The sequence below is a fragment of the Elephas maximus genome, chromosome 21 (assembly GCF_024166365.1).
Source record: "Elephas maximus indicus isolate mEleMax1 chromosome 21, mEleMax1 primary haplotype, whole genome shotgun sequence".
Taxonomy (NCBI): domain Eukaryota; kingdom Metazoa; phylum Chordata; class Mammalia; order Proboscidea; family Elephantidae; genus Elephas; species Elephas maximus.
The window spans coordinates 50,236,137-50,247,794 of NC_064839.1; the positions used below are offsets into that span (position 1 = coordinate 50,236,137).

At 47.0% G+C, this 11,658-nt stretch overlaps 1 protein-coding gene across 1 annotated transcript in view; it reads right to left on the reverse strand.

Moving 5' to 3' along the window:
- The window catches only part of TAF1C (TATA-box binding protein associated factor, RNA polymerase I subunit C), a 112,848-nt gene extending 101,441 nt beyond the window's left edge, over positions 1 to 11,407 (reverse strand). Inside the window, exon 1 of the mRNA XM_049864446.1 lies at positions 11,400 to 11,407. The gene's annotated coding sequence lies outside the window, so the exon portion shown is untranslated. The remainder of the gene's footprint in view (positions 1 to 11,399) is intronic.
- Positions 11,408 to 11,658: the final 251 nt, after the last annotated feature.

Here is an 11,658-nt window from a genome sequence, read left to right on the forward strand (position 1 = left end):
TTTATTCAATCATTTCTTCTTTTATTCCACAAGTGTTTACTTGAGTGCCTTCTGTGCCCAGACACTGTGTGAAGAGCTGGGGGTATGAAGGTAAACAGGACCAATATTATCACATCTAGAGGGCACACACAACCAGGCTGTATCATCCATCCATTGCTGTGTAACAAATCACGCCAACCCCTATGGGTGTAAAAGAACAATAATTTGTGATTTCTCATGATTCCATGAATTGGCTGGGGCTCAGTGGGATGATTCTTCTGCTGGTCTAATCTGAATTCAGTCATGCAGCTGGGAGCTTGGCTGGGTGCTTGGTTGGACTTGGAATATCCAAAGTGGCCTTTCATCCTCCAGGCTGTCTCACCATGTGACCTGTCATCATTTAGTTGTCTAGCTTGGACTTCCTCACGGCACAATGGCTGGGCTCTGGGAGAGCAAGTGAAAGCTGTCAATCTTCTTATGACCTGGGCCCACTGTAGGGATGCTTGGAGGCCTAGGGGAGCAGGATCTGTTCTCACAATGGAGACGAATTTCACATGGTGAAACACAGGAGGTTTAAGTGACAGGAGCAGGAGAGGGACGAGAAATGAAGCTAGTGAGTCAGGCTAGGGCTGGGGTGTGAAAAGATGTGAGTGCCCTGGCATTCGGACCTGTTCTGGGAGCTCCCTGAGAGTTTTAGGCAGGAAAGCAAGGTGATCAAATCTTTTTTTGGAAGGAGGCCAGAGCACAGAGCGGCCTCTGTAATGGGGGGAGAAATCGATGCTAACGATTTGAACCCAGATTATCAAGCCCTAGTGACAAAGCAGCTATGTCAGTAGCCGTGTGTGGGAGCCAGGCATCAGGTGGAAAATTCATTAAATATAGATATTTACTGATGAGTTAAGATGATTATGGAATCTGGCTCAGAGGATTAGAGGCGTGAACAGCCTGTTGACTTCTGTCACTTGGCAACAAAAGTCCCCGCCAGAAAGGTATAGAGCAGCCAGACCCTTTCAACACAGATAAGAAGTAGTTAGCATCAGCGATATCTCTCCAGCTCAGTCTGGTACCAGCCTCTTGGGGAATTTTACATCCATCCTTCCCTCCACCCATCCACCCATTCTCCCATTCATCCATCCATTCATCCTACCAGCCATCCATCTATCCTTTCAGCATTCTATCCTTCCATTATTCCACCCAATCATCTTTCTATCCTTCCATCCACTCCTTCTTCCATTTGTCCCTCTATCCATCCAAGCATTTCTCCATCTACTCATTCTTCCATCCACCCACCCATCCTTTCATCCACTCATCCTTCCAACTACCCATCCTTTTGTCTTTCTATATTTCCTTCCATTTATCCACCCTTACATCTCTCTATCCTCCATCCACCCATCTTTCCATCCACTTATCTTCCAACTATGCATCCTTTCATTAACCCACATATCCATCCTTCTATCCTCCCTTCTATTCTTCTATTTATTCATCTTTCCACCCACCCATCCTTCCATCCATCAATGCTTCCATCTTTCCTCCCACCCATATCTTTCCATCCACATCCATCTATCCATCCATCCATTCATACATTCATCAAGTTTTTGAATGATTACTGTATTCCAGGTGCTGTTCTAGGCATGGGAGAGCCATCCATTTCCGTGCCTTTTCAAGCTTCTAGAGGCTGACCCCATTCCTTGGCTGGTAGCCCTTTCCTCCATCTCCAAAGCCAGCAATGTAGGCTGTTTGAATCTCCCTCTCTCTTTGGCCTCTGCATCGGTTGTCACATGGCCTTCTGACTCCTGTTCTCCTGCTTCCTTCTTTCATTTATGAAGACTCCATGATTACATTGGTCTCGCCTGGTTAATTCAGGATAGTTTTCCTATCTCAAGATTTGTAGCTTAATCACATTTGCAAAGTCTCTTCTGCCATGTAAGTTGGCACAGTCACAGGTTTTGGGAATCAGGACGCTGACATCTTTGGGAGGAGCCATTAGTCTGCCCACAGGGTCAGGGTCCCATCCTACTGCAGCAGCCTTCCAGCCATTTCTCCCTATCTTCTGTCACCACACCCTCCTGTCCATTCTTCACAGAGCTATCAGGATTGTCTTTCTGGGAAAGAAATTTGATTACTTTTATCTGAAGTTCCTTCCAGGGCTTTGCCTTGACTGGATCAAGTTCCAGCTCAGAGTGCAAGTCCTTGCTTGCGTTTTTGTTCACTCTGGGAAAGTGTAAGTTAATCCCTCTGGTCCTTGGTTTCTGTAGTAGATGCTGTGATGTGCCCTCCAGGTCTCCTTCAGGACTGGAGGACAGTGGTCCCCAGCTTCTGGGAGTGCTGCTGGCAGCACCCAGCCGTCTGCTACCAGCACTTTGTGGAAATAGTTTTGGCTGAAGAGCACCAAAATTGTGGACCTACCTCTCTAGAAGTAGCCTGCATCCTCTTACTGGTCAGTGGGGAGTAAGGAGGAGGGACAGGGTGCATATGACCTGGCCCTCTGCACCAACTCATGGCAACTCAGAAGAACTAGCCACCTTCAGAGCTCCTGTGGGGTCAGCTGGGGCCTTCGTTGAGACTGTATCACAGCCCAGTGTCACCCTCTGCCCATGCCTGCCTCCTTGCCCCCTCTCCCACAGATGTGGCTCCCAGGAGTGCTCTCTGATCATCCTCCTGCCTGTGGATCACCACAGAGTTTCTAGGGAGAAAGCTTTCCCAGTCTGAGTGTCTTTGTTTGCTATAAACTAATGAATGAGGTTGCCTGACAGAACCGAGCAGTGTGAGGATTAAATGGGACATGGCATAAACCGGGTTAACCCATAAAAAACCCATTGCCGCAGAGCCTATTCCAACTCATAGCAACCCTATGAGACAGGGTGGAACTGCCCCGTAGAGTTTCCAAGGCTGTAGCCTTAATGGAAGCAGACTGTCCCATCTTTCTCCCATGGAGCAGCTGGTATGTTTGAACCACTGACTTTTTGGTTAGCAGCCAAGCGCTTAACCACTTAAAAAAAAACCACTTAAGGCCTCCATAAATGCCTGTTCAGAGTAGAGCAACTGGCTCCTGTAATTATCGGTTTTCATGTCTCTTTCCCCTACTAGACTCAAGCATTTATACCATTCCCTCCTCTTATTAGTTAAATCCCTATTTTCAGCTCTTGCTATGTGCATGCTGTGTGCCAAGCTTGGGCTCAGCACTGGATTGCTGTGAGGCTGTGTCCCCAGGCCTTCAGGGTGGAAGGGGCACCTGGCCCACTTAACTAGAAGGAGAGAGTCACCCCAGCCCATCTGCACTCTCTCTCTACTCCCACTGATTAGGCAGCAGGTTGGATGTGGACCTCAGTCGAGACGGCCAGCATCCATGGGGATCTGATTCTTGACCCTTACTAGAGGTGAATAAATATAATCTATTGAACTTCCGCAAAGCAAGAACTTTCATCAAAATCTTGGAAAACTTTCTGTCCCTTTTGCTAGGTCAATCATTCCTTCTGTAATCCTTCTTCAATGTCAAAGAGCCGCTTTAATATTTTATATAAATAAAGTCTATCATTTGTAGAAAATTGTATAAATATAAACCAAAAAAACCCCACTGCCGTCAAGTCGATTCCGACTCATAGCGACCTTATAGGACAGAATAGAACTGCCTGATAGAGTTTCCAAGGAGCGCCTGGCAGATTCGAACTGCTGACCTCTTAAGCCGTAGCACTTAACCACTATGCCACCAGGGTTTCCTATATAAATATAGATAAGCAAAATAGGGGTGATATACAATATCACCCCCAAAGATAACCAATGTCAACATATTAGTGCATATTCTTCCACATTTTCCTATGCACATTTATATATAGAAGTAGACTTTTTCTGTAAAAATTGGAATGACCTATTCATTCTGTTGTGTCATTTACTTTTATTGCTCAACAATATATTGTGAACATTTTTCCAGGTCAACAAATAGAGCTATGCACTACAGTCAATAGAACCATGGCATAGAATACATACAGAATTCACCTAGCCAGGTCCTTACACCTGGACATGTGCCCCTACCCCATGTTCTCTGGTTATAAACAATGCTGTGAAGGCCACCCTCCAACAGGCATGTGTTCCTGCAGGCATCTTTGTTATTATTTTGCTAGCAAATCTGTGGAGATGATGAATAAAATTCAGATCAGCTCTAATCAAGTCCTGATGAATTTTTATTTTAATAAGGTAGGAAATTAATTAACAAAACCATTTAGCTTGGAACTAGATGGTGTCTAATGTTCCTTTAATCAGCTAATTTCTTTCCTCAGTAGCATCTGGACCCTTCCAGCAGGGGGCATCATGAGCCAGTTCGCCTTCAGTTCATGACTTCTTCCACCAGTTTAAAATTATGGTTGGTTCCAGTTCCCACTGGATTTTAAAGGGCTCCTAGATTTCTTAGTGTCTGTTGGCAACTTCAGATAAATCTCCCTCCTTCCATCCCTTTTTTAATAGGGACATGAAATCCCAGTGCCTAAAAATATCTAATTCACTTACACTCCCTCCCTTATTTACTCCCTTTCTTTTTTCCATCCTTCCCTCCCTGTTTCTCTTCACCCCCTCTTTTTTATACCCCACTGATTTGAGACTCCTCAGTATATATCGATTACATTATGATTCTTACACCAAGCCAAGCTGGTTCGAACCTCAGGGCCTTTGCATTGGCTGCATCTGTGCCTGGAACACACCTCCACCTTTTCCTTGCACAGGGAGCTCCGTCCCATCATTCTGATAATCCAGGCTGGGATGTCGCCTGCTGGGATGCCACCACATGACCCAAGTCACTGCCATTGCTCATCACTCTGTTTTCTCCATCACACTCACTCTCCGGGATTATCTCCTTCATTTGTTTCTTGTTTCTTTGTGACACCCTTTGAGAATGCAGGGTAGTGGCTTTTTTTTTTTCTTTCCATGGGTGCACTCAACACACTGTTTTTCTTTTTCTTTTACTTTAGATGAAGGTTTACAGAGTAAATTAGTTTCTCACTAAACAATTAATACACATTGTTTTGTGACATTGATTGCCAACCCCACAACTTGTCTATGCTCTCCCCTTCTCCACCTTGGGTTCCCCATTACCGGCTTTCCTGTCCTTGCTGCCTTCTCATCCTTGCCCCTGGGCTGGTGCGTCCATTTCAACTCATTTTGTTTTATGGGCCTGTCTAATCTTTGCCTGAAGGGTGAACCTCAAGAGTGACCGGCACTGAATTAAAAGGGTGTCTGGGGCCATACTGTCAGGGTTTCTCCAGTCTTTGCCAGACCAGTAAGTTTGGACTTTTTTCTTTTTTTTGAGTTTGAATATTGTTCTACATTTTTCCCCGGCCCTGTCCAGGGACCCTCTATTGTGAACCCTGTCAGAGCAGTCAGTGATAGTATCCGGGCACCATCTAGTTGTGCTGGACTCAGTCTGGTAGAGGCTGTGGAAGTTGTGGTCTATTAGTCTTTAGGACTAATCTTTCCCTTGTCTCTTTGGTTTTCTTCATTCTTCCTTACTCCAGAGGGGGTGGGACCAGTGGAGTATCTTAGATAGCCATTCACAAACTTTTAAGACCCCACACACTACTCACCAAAGTAGGATGTAGAACATTTTCTTTATAAAATATGTTATGCACATTGAGCTAGATGTCCCCAAAAACCAGGGTCCGCAGCCCTCAGCCCAGTAATTCAGTCCCTCAGGGAGTTTGGATGTGTCAATAAAGTTTCCATGACCTTGCCTTGGTCAAGTTGTGCTGACTTCTCCAGTATTGTGTACTGTCTTACCCTTCACAAGAGCAGGATAGCAACTTCTTGCTATTGATAATCTCTGGCTTGCCTCGTTGTCCCTTGTGTGCTTTCCCAGCCCTTCAATCCCCCATGTAACCAACTCCCTGCATGAAATCTCTCTGTTTTAAATACCCAGAGTTGTTTCCGTTTCCCTGCTGACTGGTACAAAACCTGTGCCATTATAACAACAAAAAATAAAGAAGAGTTATAAAAGCGGTTGGAGGCTGGTCCTAGAGGAACAGATGAGAAGGAGGGTAGGACAGCAGCCCCAAGCAGTGGGTGGTCACCTCTCCTTCCCACCCACCAGGCAACATTGCAAGCATCATTTTCTGGATTTACGAACCTGTCACACTCTGATTTATTGCAGGACAACTTGTTTTTGCCAAGTGATAGATTTGTTGCACCAGGCACTGCATAATAAGGGTCAAGGATTCTTCGTCTTTTCTTGTTTTAAATTCCTGCGAAGCTAAAGTGCTTTCCAGGTCCCTGACCAGGAAGGGCGGCAGGAAGCTCAGCAAGTCCTGCAGCCACCCTACTGGCCACTCCCCACTGACTGGCCTGAGTCTTTGACCTCCAGGCAAGAAGGAGAAAGGTTTCTGGTGGAAGCATGATGCAGGTCCTGACAATGGCATCCCCATTGTCGGGGGATGCCATTGTTGAACGGAAGTCAGCTGAGTTCCCAGTTTCTCTTGGGTGCATTCCTGGCTCTGGAGAGCGCCCGGCCAGTGGACATGTCAACATCCTCAGCTCTTAAGTGGTAAAGGATGTTCACAGGAAAAGATGGCTCAGCTCAAGTGGAGGCTCTCCTCCTGGCCAGGGCAGCACCATAACTCTCCCAGCCACGCTGGTTCAAAACTTTGAGTCCCGTTCAGCCTTCCCTGGGAAAAAGGCTGGCCACGGAGAAGGCCAGGGCTGGGTTAATATCCTGGTTCTGCCACTTGGAATCAGGCTGCTGTCTTCCCCTCTTAGCCTCAGATTCCTCTTCTGTGAAATGAAGACAGAAGCTGCCTCAAAGGGGTTATCTGAGGGTGCAGGAAAAAAAAAGACCTATGTAAAATGCCTCCTAAGAAGTGTGGCGCATAGTAGGAGCTCAAGAGATGTCATCTCTCCTCCCTCTTTCCCTTGTATTCGCTCTCCTTTCATAGCTGCCTATCAGAGGATCAGGCTGCAAGGGTGCCTGTACTAGTCAGGATGTAACAAAAAGCTCCATTTCAACTGGCTGAAATCCTAAGAAGATTGTTGTTTTGTTGTTTTTGGTGTTGTCGAGTCGGTTCCAATTCATAGAGACCCTATGTACAACAAAACGAAACCCTGTTCAGTCCTGTGCCATCCTCACAATCCTTGTCATCTTGAGCCCATTTTTGCAGCCGCTGTGTCAATCCGTCTCCTTGAGGCTCTTCCTCTTTTTTGCTGACCGTCTACTTTACCAAGCATGATGGCCTTCTCCAGGGACTGATCCCTCCTGACAAAATGTAGAAAGTATGTGAGACAAAGTCTCACCATTCTTGCTTCTAAGGACCGTTCTGGCTGTATTTCTTCCAAGACAGATTTGTTTGTTCTTCTGGCCACCCCAGGGATTTGTTTGTTCTTCTGGCAGTCCATGGTATATTCAATATTCTTTGTCAACACCATAATTCAAAGGCATCGATTTTTCTTCAGTCTTCCTTCTTCATTGTCCAGCTATCACATGCATATGAGGCAACAAAAAACACCATGGCTTGGGTCTGGAGTACCTTAGTCCTTAAAGTGACATCTTTGTTTTTTAACACTTTAAGAGATCTCTTGCAGCCAATCTGCCCAATGTAATGCGTCTTTTGGTTTCTTGACTGCTGCTTCCATGGACATTGATTGTGGATCCAAGTAAAATGAAATCCTTGACCACCTCAACCTTTTCTCCATTTACCATGGTGTTGTTTATTGGTCCAGTTGTGAGGATTTTTGTTTTCTTTATACTGAGGTATAATCCACACTGAAGGCTGTGGTCTTTGATCTTCATCAGTAAGTGCTTCAAGATTACACGCACACACACACCTGTTGCCGTCGAGTCGATTCCGACTCATAACGACCCTGTAGGACAGAGTAGAACTGCCCCGCAGAGTTTCCAAGGAGCGCCTGGTAGATTTGAACTGCCGACCTTTTGGTTAGCAGCTGTAGCACTTAACCACCACGCCACCAGGGTAGTTTGTCTCAAAAAACAAGAAGCCCAGAGGTAGGACAACTTAGGGACTAAATAAATTCAACAGCTCGGCAATGTCACCAAGGACTCTCTTTGTTTTGTTTTTCCATTTTCCCATGCTGTGATTTCAGTGTTTATCTCACCATCTGATTAGCTCCCCTCAGAGCTGCAAGGTGGCTGCAGTGTATCCTGCCATCACATCCAGGCTGGATCAAGTGCAGAAGCAGAAAGGAACCATCACTTTCCTGTATGTCTCTCTTAGATGAGAAAACCAAAAACCAAACCCAGTGCCGTGGAGTAGATTCCAACTCACAGCAACCCTATAGGACAGAGTAGAACTGCCCCATAGAGTTTCCAAGGAGCGCCTGGTGGATTCGAACTGCTGATCCTTTGGTTAGCAGCCGTAGCACTTAACCACTACGCCACTAGAACTTTTTCGGACGACCCTCAGCAGACTTCCCCTCACACCTTATTGGCCCAAATTAGATGACAGACCCATTCCTGTACCAATCACTGGTAATGGGGGGTGGGAATACATATTTAGCTTAGATCAATCATGGGCAGTTAGGGCTGTAGGGGAACCATCCCCCCTCACCATAGACGGCATCTCTTTGAAAGCTTAATCTTATTGACATTTACCCTGGTTCCTTGTCTCATCTCTGGACACAGCAAGAGCCTTCTTACCCTGATGACACTTGTGAGTTCACAATCTAGTGGGGATTGGAGCCAGAGGCAGGTGTCCCCTGCCTGGCAAATTCTTCCCACTTGAGCCCCACTTCTCTGGCTCCTTCTTATCCTTCACCTCTGGGGTTAAGGTCATTCCTTGGAGGTGGTTCCTCACCACTCTACCTCAAAGGGGTCCCCCATCCTACATGTACCCCTAGCCACTTTCTCAGACTTTGTATCTTGAGAGCCTTTAGCATAATCTCTCTGTTTTCTTGTTCTCTGTCTCCCCAATTCAATCATCCCCTTTGTGCCAGAGGGAGTGTCACATGTATGATCCTGGCCCCACTGTGTACTAGGACCTGTGCCACCATCAGGGCTCTCTTTGGTCCCGTGTATCCCAGGAAAATCAAAGATGAAGCTGGTTTGCAGGTTGGTGGGAAAGGTTTACTTTCCTGGAAGTGAAACGATTTCTCCGGGGAAGGGTTGTGAAATGTCAAGCTCACCACCCAGGTGGATGTCTCAGCAGAGGGGAGTGTTCTGTATACAGCCTTGCTATAGTCAGAGACTTTTTTTTTTTTAATAACAGCCTTAGCAATGACACCTTTGTCTGGTTTTGTCAAATGATGCCTTTGGCAGGTTTGGGGTGCCATGTCAACATCTCCCTGAGTGTCTGACTTTGTCATACCAGAGAGGACCCTGAGGTCCACCAGGACCCGGAGGAGACAAAGAAAGGCGTAACAACAAGACAAGCGGCGTCCAGAGAAGCAGACCGCTAGTGGTTAAACTCTTCTGCCCCAGCGTGGGGTGTGGTACAGGAGGGTTCTAATCCTCTTTTGCTCACCCTGTCCTTGTTATTTTTATACCTTTTTATTGTGGTACAAACGGCTAAGCAACTTGTGTACTAACCAAAATATGGGCAGTTGGAATCTACCCAGAGACACCTTGGAAGGAAGGCCTGAGGATCTACTTCTGAAAGGTCACAGCCATTCAAAACCCTATGGTGCACAATGCTACTCTGGCTGACACACATGGGGCTGACTCCATGGCAAACGGTCTGGGTTTTGATCTTTTTATTTTGATATAATTGCAAGAATAGGACAAGGAGTTTCCACATACTCTGTACCCAGTTACCAGTGGTTTACACTTGCCCCCCTTCTTGCCTCTCTCTGAAGTCTCGTAACATGTCGGGGTTGTGTGGAGGGTTGAAGGTGGCACCATTGGTGCACCACGCTTCTGGAATGTTCTCAACGGGCTGGGTGCCTGTCTGGCTGCTGCTCTGTGTCACCACAGTGAGTCCTGTGGGCCAGGGTGACGGCGGTATCCACTCCATGTGCAGAGCAGAGGTCTCAGGGAGGCAGAGGATGCCGAAGTCACCTGGGCGGAGCAGGTTCACACCCCAGGCAGACCTTGGAGCCCATGGCCGCAACCCAGGGCTCATGCCTCCTGTGGGGTTTATTCCATTCTGGTGCTTTGGGTCTCATTTAATCTTTTTCTTTCAATTGTGGGCTATAACATATATACAGAATATAATGTATGATTTATGTATATAAGTATATATGTAAGTACGTAGTATGTATAGATATATGGACCATTATCTTAGGCTGGGTTCTCTAGAGAAGCAAAACCAGTGACACGTATATATAGAGAGATATCAAGGAAATGGCTCATGCGCTTGTAGAGGCTGAAAAGTCCCAAGTCCATGGGTCAGGCATCAGGCTTCTTCTGAGTCACGTAGCTGCAGAGGCTGACAAATCCAAGATCAACAGGCAAGATGGTAGGCTGCTGGCTCAAGTCCCGAGAACCGGAGCTTAGATGATGACAAACCAAATACAGGATCCAGAGCAGAGCAAAAGCCAGGGAGCTTTGCCAGGAAGCCCATATACATTGAACGCAGGCTGTATCCTCAAGGAAGCTCCCTTTCAACTGACTGGCTGCTCATAGCAGATCTCATCATGGAGGTAATTACATTATGTCAGATCTCCTCGTGGAGACGATTACATCATTATGTAACTGCCCAACTACATCGTAACTGCCAAACCACTGAGAATCGTGGCCCAGCCAACTTCACACACAACTTTAACCATCACAACCACTTAACAATAACTGTAAGCCAATGTCCTGACTCCACTCTCCTTTCCTATAAGATGGTCAGCCCAATGACCATACAGCAGGAGTTCCCAACTGCAGGCGATTTTACCTCCAGCGAATATCCTATCTGGAGTATCTGGAGACATTTTTGAGTGTCACAACTGGGAGTGTGTGTGTGCGTGCGTGTGTGTGTGCTATTAGCATTTAATTGGGTAGAGTCCAGGGGTACTCCTAAACCTCCTACAATGCCCAGGACAGCCCTCCACCACAGAGAGTGGTTTGGCCCCAAATGTCCATGGGGCTAAGGCAGAGAAAGAGTGGGGCACAGCGCCTCCTTTACCAGCGCGTCCTGAGCTGCTAGAATGTTGTCCAGCACAGGTAATGGCTGTGGAATGAATGACATCTCAGGGGCAGGTGCTACTGCAGACGCTGGGGTCCGTCCACCAGGTCAGGCGCTCTGGTCTGGGGTGACTCTCAGGTCAGTGGCTGGCATTAGGAAAGCCCAGCAGGAGAAACCAGCAGTCACCTGGGCAGGAGTCCTATGTGGAGAGGGTGGGAACATCCATTTATCCATTCACTTCATGTCCACTAGCTTCTACGACATGCCAGGTGCATAATAGGAAAGAGAAAAAAACAAAAACATGAAAGACACAGTCCCTGCCCTTAGGGTGCTTACTGTCTACTGAAAGGGCCAGGCATTGTCAGAAAGAAATGTTACTTTCACCCCCAGGGCTGGTGGATCCTGTCAAGCAGGGGTTCAGACAAAGGCCTGTTCCAGGGGAGTTGACCTGGTGTAAAGGTCAGGGACGGTTTTGGGAAGGAAGGTTTCCCTAGATTGTTCAGCAAAGAGAGCAGGGAAGTGTGTCTTAGGTAGAGGGAATAGCACACGCAACGGCCCTGTGCCAAATGGAGCGTGGTGAGTACACAGGTGGCAGAAGGCCCGTGTGCCGGAGCAGAGGGAGCTGGGAGGCCACATTTGTCAG